This window comes from Scomber japonicus, chromosome 24, assembly GCF_027409825.1.
Source record: "Scomber japonicus isolate fScoJap1 chromosome 24, fScoJap1.pri, whole genome shotgun sequence".
Classification (NCBI taxonomy): Eukaryota; Metazoa; Chordata; class Actinopteri; order Scombriformes; family Scombridae; genus Scomber; species Scomber japonicus.
Window position 1 is genome coordinate 10662112 of NC_070601.1, and position 14038 is coordinate 10676149.

General features: G+C 39.8%; 1 protein-coding gene across 1 annotated transcript in view; it reads right to left on the reverse strand.

Moving 5' to 3' along the window:
• LOC128354100 (interleukin-1 receptor accessory protein-like 1) overlaps positions 1 to 14038 on the reverse strand; it is a 231468-nt gene that overhangs the window by 123363 nt on the left and 94067 nt on the right. The window lies entirely within an intron of this gene.

Below are 14038 nucleotides of genomic sequence, written 5' to 3' on the forward strand. Positions count from 1 at the left end.
TAATTTCCGTACTCGTTCCGATGATCAAGTATGTGAGTGAGGTGTTGCCACTGCTGACCCACGTGAAGAGGCTTACTGCTGTGCACAGTGGACAGTGACACCAGCATAGGCAATCAGCACAGTGGGGCATGTGTGAGTGTTTGCGATTTTTGCACAAAACCTCACTTGATACCTTCATCACTGTTAAGCATGACAGCCTCGCCCTCACGGACCCAAGTACGAGATCAGTTTTCACCATTGCAATCAATGCATTGCCTGTGGATTCCATCCAGCCCACATATGTGGTAATGATCTCTCAAGGTGGGGGCTGTTTCAGCCCGGGCACAGAATTTTAATTGACTGTTTGGCTGTCAAGGAGAGTGGGGACCTTTTGATTTGGCCAGACTGTCACACAGTGTGCCTTAATTGGCCTGCGGACAAAATATGAAGGAAACACATTACTTGAAGTGCTCATGCATGAGGCATCGTAATTTATTATAGAGACATTGCAATCTGAAATGCCATTAAACTCAAAATGCCATTAAACTTTAAAATAAATTAGGACTGATTGTGTTATGACGCTCTTAAGTACTCATCACTAAGTCCTGTATGTCATTTGCTTATAATATAAATCATTTTGTTTATTACTTATGTGGGAGCTGTCCAGAATGAGAAGAATAAAGAATAGTGAAAGAAAGAGAAAAGGAAACAGGATGGCAGACTGAGCGTAAACAGCTTTTCTGAGAAGTTCGCCTATAGCAAAGAACAGTCCAGTCTCCTCCAATAATACAAATGCACACGTCAGCAAGCCGCTGACGACCCCTGCTAGGAGCTACCTGAGTGCAGCTTGTTGACAGGAAATGACTGAGAAGATGGTAACAGGGTAAAGCCCCACATCCTTATAATTGTTATTTTTTCCCCACATTTTGATGAGGAAGGAAACAAAAACTGGAGGGACAAAGAGAAAGTGGAAAGTTCCTTTTGTCACAGCTCTTATGTTGCAACCATTACCTGCAGGAGGCCAATAAATAACATCTCTGCCGGAAATGTCCTTCCTGCCTGCTTGGCAAGCTACTACTAGGACAAGCTAAACGGGTGTAGACATTATATGGCTTATATGTACTATACTGTAGAGTCATAGAACTGGCACCTAAATGTACATTGGAAAGCACAAATCATTCTTTAATTATAACTTTTGTGGCTCACTTCATCCACTGAGACCACGTCTGAGGTGGTAACTCTTGAGCTGGCAGGAAACTCGAGTCTGAACCATCACCCATCCACCCCATCCTTTTTCACTGAATCTGGGGTTGTAAACTCAGCCGTCTTTATTTCTTTTTTTTTTCTAGAGGAACATTGTGCTATCTCATAAATAAATAAATAAAAAGCCTTGCTATGCTGCAAATACGCCCCGAGTCACTGTTTTGCCCCCGCCTTCTCCTTTTAAACTTCAACATAAGCCCACTTTAGTGCCATTAAAATAACTTGTCATGACAGTGTAGCCTGGGAGCAGTGCAATCAATTTCCATTACATCAAGGTCCAACTGGGCATTGCTACTAAACTAAGCGCTGGTAAGCCATCTCCCTGATCGAGGGTGGTGTGTGTGTGTGGTGGCATGTCTGTGTGTGTGTATGTGCGCAAGTATTAAGGGTGTCTGTCAGTGTGTGAAAGAGCGAGGGTTCAGGGAGAAGGGAGACTTCACTAACACAAGCCTCCATTTTGCTCCATGGGTTCTCTGTCTTACCAGTAGAGGGATTGAAAATAATTATATTATTTTTTTAAATTCTTTATTCATAGACATAATTTTCTTCTTCTGGAAACATTTTGGTCACGTTCCAAATATGGAATCAGGCCTAATTTTCCATCATACCATCATTTGAAATTATTACCAGCTGAACAATTCCGTCTTGTCTTGGCGGGGCGAGTCTCTCCCCGAAGTGATTTAGAATGCACCTTTTGTAAAAGACCAATCTGCAACTAATTAACATCAGAGTAATTTATGCTACAAAATTGATTTTTGCTCACTATAAATTATGCAAGAGTCCCATCCGCTGTCCCTTCCCACCTTCTTATCTCTCAGGCAAAATCAGTGGATTGACACGTGGCTGAAGTGTCCTTGATGGGGCATTTCTACAAACTGTCAGAGATAGTGGAGGTAGAAAAAGAAGGAGAGAATATCTTCGAGGTTAGGGACGTATGTACTTGTGGCCTTGAGAGGAGCCGTGAATCTAAAGTCGCTCAAAATCAACCTAGCAACAAAAGCAGAGACACTTCTACACAGTGTAAAGCCAAGGAAAACACATTTTTAACATAGACTGATGTGGTTTTCTAAGGAATTTCTGTTTTTTCATACTTGCTCAACACCGCTGTGGTGTGGAACTACATTAACGCTAGTTTAGCACTGATTTTCACGACTCCAAAGCTATGACACTAAGTGAGCGCTAATTAGTTGAGCAGAGGCATTAATTATGTAACACGTCATCTTAATTAGAAATCCCAGATGTACCGTGTGTCAGAGGAGCATTTGTAAGCACAGTTGGCTAATTGATAGATATTTGACAAGATGTATGACAGCAGCCCGTTGTAAAGGTGACGGTCGGTTAGGGGATCCTAAATCAGTTGGAATAACACTAACCTCCTTTGTGGGTGATACATGACAAAGTAGTAGGAACATAGATTAATGTCTCTACTGTTAATTGGCGTAAACATTTTTTATCTAGAATGTAATAAAACAATATATAAATGAGCGTAGGAGTCATGTGTTACAAGATTGGAATACATTTGACACTCATCTTTTCTGTAGCTGAGTTTCAGTTGTCTGACAAAGCAATATTCATCAAAAGCATCATTATACCTGTCAAATCATGAGGAATACGTCAAATAGCTACCCATTGTTAGTAATTAAGGCCTATAAGCTCTTGATCCTACTTTCATGCAGGGGGATTATTGTCAGGGATTCTGTCTTCCGTCTTTAAAAAAAAAAGACCAATCAATGTGCTGCATTAGCAACACAGGCACCAGATCACCTGACCTTTTTGCATTTTTTAACCATCTGCTCACACCAACATCACATCTGTTGCTCGGCTTCACCTGCTCCATGAAGGCCTTTTTGTCTGAGGCAAATTGATTTCTATGATTATTCATACAGAACGATTCTGGGTTCACATTTTTACATTCAGACTGATTTAATCACAAGCCATGTGTCACGAAGAGACAGGCAATGAAGGATAATCGAGTGCACCTGTCATTTTGTGCGTCCATGAGTGTGATGTGCGAGTTAGCAGACATAGGTGGGTGTGATGATGAATCATCTTTTCAGACAGTCAAATTGTTTGTCTCATACTTTTTAAACAGCTGTGCTAATCACATATTATGAAAATAACTCAGTAAGTGGAGAGGAGAGACTAGCGATGAGTGCCCAAGTGGCTTAGTCACTGTGGTAAGGATGGTGACCACCTGTTTCATACCGCAACCCTAATGCAAGACAACAATGTTATAGAAGATTCTGCAAGATTATGTTCAATGAGCATTCACTGCTGTTTTGCCCACAATATCCGGAGATGGCAACTACAGCATCATTAAGCAATGGAAAAATGTGTTTAGAGAGCAATTTAACAGCTATACACTGCCTGTATACTGTTTTTGCCGTCCTTCAGTGGTTTGATTCTCACTTAGCTGCAGTGATGTAGAAGTGTACTCCAGGGTATGCCAGTACACTGTGACATCACCATTGGGTGTTATTACAAATACAACAGAGCTCATAAGATATATGAGCATATTAGAACATTCAGAAAGGTGTTAATTTAGTCTTTGCCATTGGAAGAAAAAATAATGTATAAGAAGCAGCTAATTAAAACAAAGTGAATTGTTGGTCTGTGATGGAATGCAAACACTGGTTTCTGGCATCAAAGTTGGACATGCTACACATTCATCAACCACATGAGCCTCCATATTCTTCCTATCTAGCTTGCACACTGTGGCTTCCTCCATTTCAAGGGAACCTCAGCAGAATCACCCAAGATGTAGGTGATTTCTAGGGATAATGTTTCAAGTGTTTTGTAAGCCAGTGTTCAGTTAATTTGGACTGCCTCCATCTCTCTAAAACAGTAAAATGGGGGAACATGAGCATGTCTATTCTCAGCATGATGTAAATTACTTAAAACAACAATTCATCATGTGTTACTGTTTACCTTTAACTTCCCTCCTGCACAACGTACTTTTGCAATGCATAGGATGTCCAAATGAACATGCCAAGTGTATGTCAATGACAGAAAACTCTAATAATTTGTACTTCAATAAGAATACCTTTGTGTTTTTCCATTCCTGATAATGAAACATACACACAGCTGTCCGGTTACTTAGTACTGAAAATGCATTAAATCCTTCAGTCCTCCCCTGATAGCCCTGTGTCCTAAATCTTGTGACAAAATGCCAAGGGAGATAGTCCTTTGTTTGCTTAAAACAGCATTTGCTGCCCAGAAAGTGCCACCTCATCAAACAAGGGGACACTGATCAAAGTCATCTCACCTTGTGGAAAGCTGGCCAAGTCAAACTAATTCCTGGAGCTCTTCCTCGTCAGTTTGTTCATGGGGCTACAATCTGCCAGGCTGAGCCAAAAAAAAAAAAAAAAAAAAAAAACAGGCATCCAGAAATATGTTGCCAAATACCTGTCACTGTTTCACAGCAGTAAACATTCCCACACAAACACTGTAGATGACCTTAGAATACAGATGTAATGATACAGCTTCCCCAAAGCTCTGCAGCTATGAATTTTGTAACTTACAGGCAAATTATAATGTTGAAACCTACATGTAAAAAAACATGTCTGACAGCTATGCATTCCAGTAAAATTGCAGCCTGTACTGATATACAGTAACCGAGTAACCACTCCAGTTTGAGAAAGCCGCACTCTGCACATGCTTCACACACATTTTCTCTCCTGTTTCGCCCACTTCCTCCCCTGCTGTAAGCTCTGCAATCACATCTCCTGTGTCCTGCTCCTTTGATGGCGCCAGCAGGTGGAAACCCACCGGGATGCTGAGTGTGCACTATGGTATATGCACACTGCTGCTGGATTGATCAGAGCCCAGGGTTGAGTTGACTCGCTGGGGTTGGGTAGTGATGGCAGGGGAACGCATAACAAAAAGCCTGCCAAACCACAGGGGGATAGGGGCATTGCTGAAAACAAGGCAGTTATGGCAAACAGCTGGACACACACTAGAGAACTACCGCACTGACTGGGAGAAGTGTAGCATGTAGAAAATCTACAGAGTGCAGCAGAAGGCAAAGTCATTCCTATTTAAATCAATCTGATTTAATGGGAGTATGGCTTGTACATTTAAATCAGCTGGTCTACATCATTTTAATGCTGAAACAATTAATCAAAAAAACAATTTGCCAGAAAAATAACAGACAACAATTTTGATAATGAATTAGTAATTTATCGAGATTGGTTATCTGATTCTAGCAGATTTGCTGTCTTCCTGCTTTATAAATTGGATTTCGGACTTTTGGTCAGCAGGGCCCTGACTTTTTCACCATTAGCATAAATATCTGTCATGCCGAAACAATCCCATTTGATTTCATGCACATGTATGAATGTATGACTGATTACTCAAAGCTCAGAGAGAGACAACTCAACTACATTAGCGAAGTGTTAAAAATAGGTTTGTGGAAAAGATGGGAGGGGTGGAAGAATTATAGGGACAATAACGCTGAGATAGACCACTGTTCACTTAAAGCTGCAGTTGGTAACTTTGAGGAGAGAGAGGACTTAGCATCAAATTTGAAGAAGTACAACTCTCAGATCCCTCCCCGTCCCTCTCCGCTGCACTCCTGCCCTGCCTCCAAAGTCCCTCCCCCAGAGGAGGCTGACGTGCGCGCGACGGCACGCGACCATGGATGTGCATGCGATCGGTAATACATGAACTACACTCCACACAGCTAGATATAAACGCTTTACAGTGATTTTCATATATGAGCTTGACTGAGCTGAGGAGGAAGGGGGAGGGGGCTATGTGCGTGAGCAGTGATTGACAGCTGTCAGACACTCCATCAGACACAATCCTGGCTCTGATTGGTTCTTTTTGTCCGGTCGCGGTGGATTTTTCAGGTGGGGCTAAATGAGCCTGTTTTTTTTTACTTTTTTTTTTTTTTTTTATATAATACTAGTTTCATGTGATGCTGTCTTTACATAGTGACAGTCTTAGCAAATATGACAAAAAGTTACTTTTATAAGACTTACCAACTGCAGCTTTACAGGGAGGTTGTTCTTTTAGGACGAGTGAGTAGATGACTAGTTACTTTAAATTGACACCACTAAGCAACATTGTTATTATTATAAATAATGTCTGTGTTGTATTTTGACCTGGTCTTGAAGCTACGGTACGTATTTGTGTTTTTGTCGACAGTTTTTCTAGCACCTGCTATTACTAATTAAGTTTCACCTCTGCCCCTCCAGCTGCAATTATCCGCTACTGTTGGTTGAACAAAACAAGCAATTTGAAGGAATCACCTTGGGCGCTGAGCAATTTTCATCTTTTTCTCAAACTTTTTATGTGTTTTTATCCTTTCCTTTTTTTTCTTCTCCAAATTACAGGGACTTTTTTTTCCTAATCTAAATATACACCTGTCTCATCAGCCTAAATCACAAATAAAAGCTGCAACAGCAAAGAGTACTTATACTCCCCCATAAAATGAGACCCAATTATGCCATAAAACCAAATGAAATTACGACATGGTGGGAAATCTTCACTGGAGCACAGCGAGCAAGTGAGCAAAATACAAATGTTCCATGGTAATAGTGGTGAAAGAATGAGACGGTGTGATGCTTCTTTTGCTTTCATAATCACCGGCCTTTACTTCCATTAAAACAATGAACTATTGGTCACGTAACTTTAAGGTAATGAATTTTGAAAACCTTCTTTTATAACTCTTGCTGACATCCCAGCTTTCTAAAGTGCAACATTCATGTCTCAGCAGAGCACTTTACAAGGTTTTCACTGTTTTCTTAAATATTTTTAGTGGTGCCAAAGACTGCTTCAACAAGAAATGAGTCCTCTGCTAACATTCTTCCCTGTGGTACTTTTTCTTGACCTCTATGTCTCCATGTATGAGTGGAGGTTTGTTATATGGAAAAGCTTGAAGAGACCACTTGGAAAAAACATCCACTTTCACAAAACAGAATGTACTTTTTTCAGTCTATATGTGGTCCAGAGCTAAATAATGATTGCGTTTCAGCATGTTAAAGTCTCCATTTTTGCTGCATAGTCTTATTCAACACATATTTTGCATTGATCTCACTTGTACACCCTATACTCACTGATCTTTTGTTCTCTTTGAGACCCTAAGGTAGATCTCAAGTGGCAATATGTAATATTGATTTCTGAATGATGTTATCATCGCCCGTGTTATCTTGCAACAAGGCCTTCAATTTGGTGCCACAGTTGACTGTACAATTTAATGGGTGGGAGTAGAAGAAGAAAGAGAAAAAGAAAGCCGCTGTCAAGTTCTGGCTTGAAACTTTCCACTACTGGCTGTAAAGGAAAGCCTCAAGTTCTGCCTTTCAACTCTGATGGATATTTGGTCTTGACTAGGCTATGAGAGTATGGCAGAGGTGGGATATGACAAATAGCGAGGCAAGGACTAAGGCAGGAAAAAAGGAGGTGATAAAAAAGGTATCATAAATCTTAAAATAGTAAAACTATGAGAACAAAATTAACTTGCCATTTCAGATTTGGTATTTTGTCTTGCATTATCCTGCTGTTTACTAGCACAAAAACACAAGGCAGTATTATATGAGATGACATGGAGTGTCCTCCTCATTTTCTCCAGAGACCCTCATCCAGTAATTCATTTAAGGAAATAAACAGTGGGAGCACATGAAAAAAATCATTTGACTTGATCAAAAAGCCATCCATCACGCTTAAAGAGCTCTTCACTCAGCTTGAAGTGGATTTCATAACAGAACATGGCTGCCTTCTTCCTCACAGGGAATCTGCAGGGTGGCAGTAAACTGTGAGTGCTAGTCACAGTGGAGACTATTTTTTCTTCCTGATTCACCATTAATCGTTCTGTCATTACACCAACAATTACCCCCCACCCCCACTAGCTTTTACAGAGCTCCCAGCCACGTCACATGCTTTTTTCAGCAACACATAAATGAGTAAGTTGGCTAATATGTGTGTCTTAAATGTGATGATATGACAGTGTTTGAAGCTTGTTTCCAAAAGAATGAGTGACTAACTAGCAAATGTCTGGTCTAACTTAAATGCTGCTGGGCAACCTGTAATCATCACATACTGTAGTTACAGTCATGAAATTACATGGCAAATTTAATAATGCAAATGCTATATAGAAAGCCAAGTAATTATAACAGCTTCATCATCACCCACACTGTTGTGCTACTGAGAAGCAAAAGATTAGCTGCCCATTCAATGTGCAAAAGTAAGTATAGTGTGAACTTTACAGTCTAGCGAGCATGTACACAGACATATTGTGCCACTGAAAGCTTCCTTTCTCCCCATTTTTCACATCAACCTATTGTTTGTTTCATCACAGGAGATAAAAACAAGCCGGGTGCAAGTACTCGTGGAAAAGCCAGACGGTTGAAAATACTCTGCAGCAAACAGATGTTTGAGTGACAGCCTTAATTAATCCACTGCAACCCCACTGCGATGAGATGTGTAGTGAGAACGGGACACATACAAGGGCCAGTGCCACCGCTTCAAAACATCACAAGGGTGTGAAAATCATAATGCCATGCCCAGGGAGTGACATGAAAGTGGCTGTAATATGAATATGAACCAAGCATTGACTTTCAGCAAGTATATATGTCTGTTTCTTACAAGCAATTTCCACAAATATAAATCCAACAATATCAACACACACACACAGACACACACAAAACAATAACGTAATAAATAAATCCCTCTAGAAGATTCTGAGTCAGAAAATGCACCATCAGCCACAGCAGGAGGCAATGAATTCAAATTACAGCAGACTTACAGAATAATGACAAGCTTCTTCTATATTCCTGAGTATGTTCTCTAATAAAGTGAACATTTTCTAAAGGTAACATTACATTAAAAAAAGAACCTCAAATGTATAAACCTCATAAAGCACCTGCTGATTACACAGTATATCAAATTCATTCACACACAAAAAAGATTACTTTCTGAATCTTCTCCTTTCCACTGCCACCTTGACCAGATTAATTATCTTCCATCAATTAAAAGGAGCAATTATATTCCAATCGCCTTCATATGCTAATGAGTCAACTCATGAATGTGAGAGGAATGGCTACCAAATGGTGCTGGCAGGAGATATACTTTGCAGAATAGAGGCAGTACTGTCATATTGATCTGAGGAGGTACACAGTTTATTGGGATTAACAAGGGAATGGAGGCCTGTTAATATTTTAATGTTCATCAAATGAGTTTATACTGTACTGAAGGGATGCCGATTATTAATTTTTTATGTGATTGTGTCTGAGTTACAGGTTGTCATCTTGTGTGATATTCCAGTTGGTGTTATTGTGCCACCAGCAGTCTGTGCTCCTCTCACCACCACCACCAAAACAAATGCCACATTTATTTTTACTCAGCAAAACTGAAGTCATTTAGCTGCTCTTGGAGAACAATAGACTAGACAGAAGTATAATAAAATCAATATGTTTCAGCTGTAACTGCATTCATCATGTTGACAGGATTGCATATATTATAGGTAATGACATCCAAGATGTGCCGGGTCAGGATGCATAAAACAGTGATCCCAATATTAAACAGAAAACAAAAAAAAGTTTATCCTGAAGCCTCTGATGTCCATATTAGGGGGACTTACAGTCATGAGCAGCTGGTTGTGGTTTTATATGATGACTTTGCTGCATCAGCACTACTGTGTTTGGATAATTTCAGCTTGTTAGCCACTAACACTGCATGTTAAGTTAGCTTAAGTATCGCTGTCTTGCTGTAAACACAGTTTATTTGCTAAATTAGAAGAGCAGAATAGGAAGTAGAAGTGACCAGGAGCTACCAAGAGAGACATTGTGCTCAATCATGCTGCTGGATAATTACCACACTAACCCCGTTTCTTTCCAGATGCCTGTAGATATGTATACAAATCAATTGCTGACGCATTTTCCAAAAGATCCCATTTTCGCTGGGTATTAACATGCAATATGTATCTGAATACAAGATCATTACCTGTTCTCTCTATATGCAAATTTCATAAGCAAGATGTCATACTTGCTTCCGGTTATGGCGCCGAGGTGAACGGACATGTTGAACAGCGCTCCCAGCGCGGTCTGCTAAATCCCCCAAACTAGAGCTCTTTCAACCTCTTTAAAACTCATAATATATGATGAAAAGGGGGAAGACACGAAAAAATAACGGCAAACCGACCCAGACACAAGAAAAAAGTGAGAAACACTTAATGGGAATCCAACTTTGGTTGGATGTAGTTAAATAAATAAAATCAATTCTCGGTTTTGAATTGGATATAACTTTCAAACTATATATTTGTGTAATTTACAAACTGACGTAAATTCCCAGGAAAGTATCTTCTGAAAATACTGCTGACAGCCAGCAAGAAATCAATAACAAGGAAATGGCCTAACAGGGAACCACCAACAGTGAGAGAATGGACAGCTACTGTAAAAGAAATATACGAAATGGAAATGCTAACCTTCTCCCTAAAATTCTATGGTAGCAAAGCCGAGAAGTATTGGTTCGAAATGGCTATTGTATGTAAGTGAGTAAATGATATAGAATAATACTCTTTCCTTTTTACTTTGTTTGCTCACTATACTGTGACCGATGTTTAATGTCAATTAATGTTGTAAGACTGACAGTATCACTCTCTGATATCACTGCTCATGAACTTTTTTATCATTTCCTGCTTCTGACTTGTTTGTGCCCTATGGATATGTCTGACAAGACACCTTCCCCACTCCCTATCTAGACTGGATGGACTTACATTGGAGAGCCTCCCACCTGGGGCCGGTTGGCTTATGCCAGCACCCCTTTACCCTCTACCCGCTTCACCCCACACTCATGGATTACTGAGGTGCTACACAGAGAATTATTATTGTTTGTTTCTTTTCTTTCTGATGCACCATAATTTATCCCCCTTGGTGACCTGATTGTTCTGTAATGTTTTGTTTGTATGTTATGTTCTCCTTTATATAACTTTAAAACTTTGTACTTAAAAAAAAGATGTCATACTTGTGTCAACAAACATGGGGCATCCCAGGTCAAGGGATGTGAAGCAGGACATTCATACTTTTGAGGGACAAACACAATAAAGTAATCATTGCCTGTAGACAAGTTTGCTAGCATTGGTGCTAACTCAGCTACCCCATTGGTCAAGTGACTCCTCATTCTTTATGTTGAATAGTACTTTGGGAATTTCATAAAGTGAAGCTGCTGCATTAGTTCCACTTACTTATCCTTTGCTGGGGAAAGGCATGTCTATTGTTTATGAGGGGCATCAACATCTTAGCTGATTGTTTTCTTAATACAATGTGCCCAAGTTGCAGATTGACTTTACACCTGATATCTGATCACAACTCTCTCCACATGCAGTGACGTCAATCCAGTCCCATTCCAATAGCTTCTACATGCATTTACAGTTGCCTTAAAATCTTTTTTTATATTATTTAAATAAGATCATTAGCTACAGATCACATGTTGAAGAGTACTGCCACACTATTTTGCTACATTGGCTTCTGTGCAAGTCTGCTGAACTTCTGTTCACACCCAGCTACAACACTGCTGCACAGGCAGAGGGAAAAGCATGTTGTCAGCACTAGTTGGCAGGGCGAGCCAAATTATTAGACTGGGTATAATTACAGGGTGAAGATACAGAGGATTTTTGGATATTTACATGCTTGCACTGCAAAGCACGGCCCATCCCTGCTTCAACCATGCACACCTCATTGCATGTTGGCTCAATATAAGAAATGCAAGTTAGCAGCAACAGTCCCAGCTTATTAGCTACGCTTACAGTTATTAGCTACACCAAAGTTGCTGATCCCCTGTATATCTATTTCATCACAGTTCCTTTATTCTGCGGTGCTTAATCAAAGACATCAAACGGTGCACCTTACAAAGAAGTCATAAAACCACAAAATTAATTTAAAAATCAATGTCGCTTCCAATCACCCAGCAAAGAAGCTCATTATGATTTTAGCGGTTCTCATTATAATCAAATGGAATCTGACCTTTTGTCCTATGCACTGCTTTAAGAGGGTCTGGCTGTTGGTAAAGAGGGGAGTGACAAGGATTTTGACTGTGAATTGAAATGATCCATGGGAGGTTGATAATAATATTACATGAAGCTTCCTGTATATTTAGTCTGGTTTTTTGGGTGTTTTTTTTTTTTTTTTTTGAAGTATGCAGAGAGAAAGGTCATGTCTGTACCACAGATTTCTAGGACTCCACTGCAGGAATGTAATGAAATGTAACATGATTTGCAACTACTACAATGTCACAGGTTCTGCCTTAGAGTCCGCTGTTCTCTAACCAATTAAAGAGCAAGTTCCTGGAACAACATTTTGGCATTGCTGTTAGATGACTTATATTCTCTACAAAAAAGTAGATTACAGAAAAGTAACTCATAGGACAAATGGAGGAAATTCTGCCTAATCAAAAGCAATCGCTTTCTTTACTCTCCCAAATACCAACAGAAATCATAAAACATACTAAATGTATCTCCCTCCATCTATCTTTTATACCACATAAAGGTTGTGAGGGCTGGAGCCTATCCCATCATGCAGTGGATAAGAGGAAGGGTACATCTGTACTAGTTGTCAGTCTATCAAAAGGCTAACAATAGATATTTTCATACTTTGATGCAGAGTGGCAACCTGACTGAAAACTCACACAGACACAGGTGGAACAGTCTTACTGTATATTTATATATAAAAAAATATATATTAAAAAAAAATCATAAATGCTGCTTTTACTGCCATGGCCCAATCATCAATCATCTTTTCCCAATTGTTTTGAAATGCTGAATGTCTCCAAAGTAGATAGAGAGATTAAGACTGCTCCCCCCAGGATGACATTTTGAGGCTGGTGAGAAAATGATTTATGACTTAGCTTGGCCTTCAGTGGAGTCTGTCTTTGTCTCTTTAAAAGGGACTATAAAGTGTAATCAGGTGGCAGTTAACAGCAAACACTTCATCTGACCCTCACACCCCCACAACGTGCGGTGGCTGCAGCACTGAATCGTAACAGCCCTCTATCCATCTGAAAACTCTCCACTTCTCTCTGCCTGGTTTCGGTGTGCGTCAGCCTGCGTTTGTCTATATCCTTACAGACGTGAGCAACCTCAAGGAAAGCTCAGCCAAATGAGTCACAGAGAGAGGAAGCTGTTGTAGTGTGAAATTGTACAAAGCGAAGGAACACTTTCGTTGAAACGAACGTGGGCTCCACCTTAAAAAGAACTTCTTTTTTTATGGAGCGTATCTATAATACAGTGTAGTATCATGTTAAGTCTGTAAAGTGGTGTGATTATTATTTCTGTGAAGAGTCATTCATAAGAAGCCAAATACATGAATAAAACTGCTAAATTAAAATTATTAAAATACAAATTTAAAAGCCTGTTTCATTTCTGTGTTCTTGTTTTGTGATCACAAACTTAAAGAAGCAGTTTATCATCACTCAAGACAGCTGCCAAAACTAATTCAGATCAGATAAGCAAAAAAAAAGAAGAAGGTATAATTAAGTTGTAAATTTGGGGTTCTCCCTATCCACAGTGCCTGCTGTGTCAACCTTGGCTGAGACAGTGTCAGTGGCAAGCAATCTGTCACCCACTTTAGGCCCAGGCTTAAATATTTCAGCAGCCTTAAGAAAAACTGCTGAAGTAGCTCTGTGTGAATTCCACTACTTAGCAATTAAAGCAGCCTGGAAGTCATAGAGACAGTAAGGCTACTGACTGCGACACGTTCACAAAAGGTGCAGTGATCAGCTTAAAAGAAGCTTCATTTTTTTGAAAAAACAACAACAACCTGAAGCGACTTTTTTTCAACCTATCTCAGTGTCAAAAACACCATCT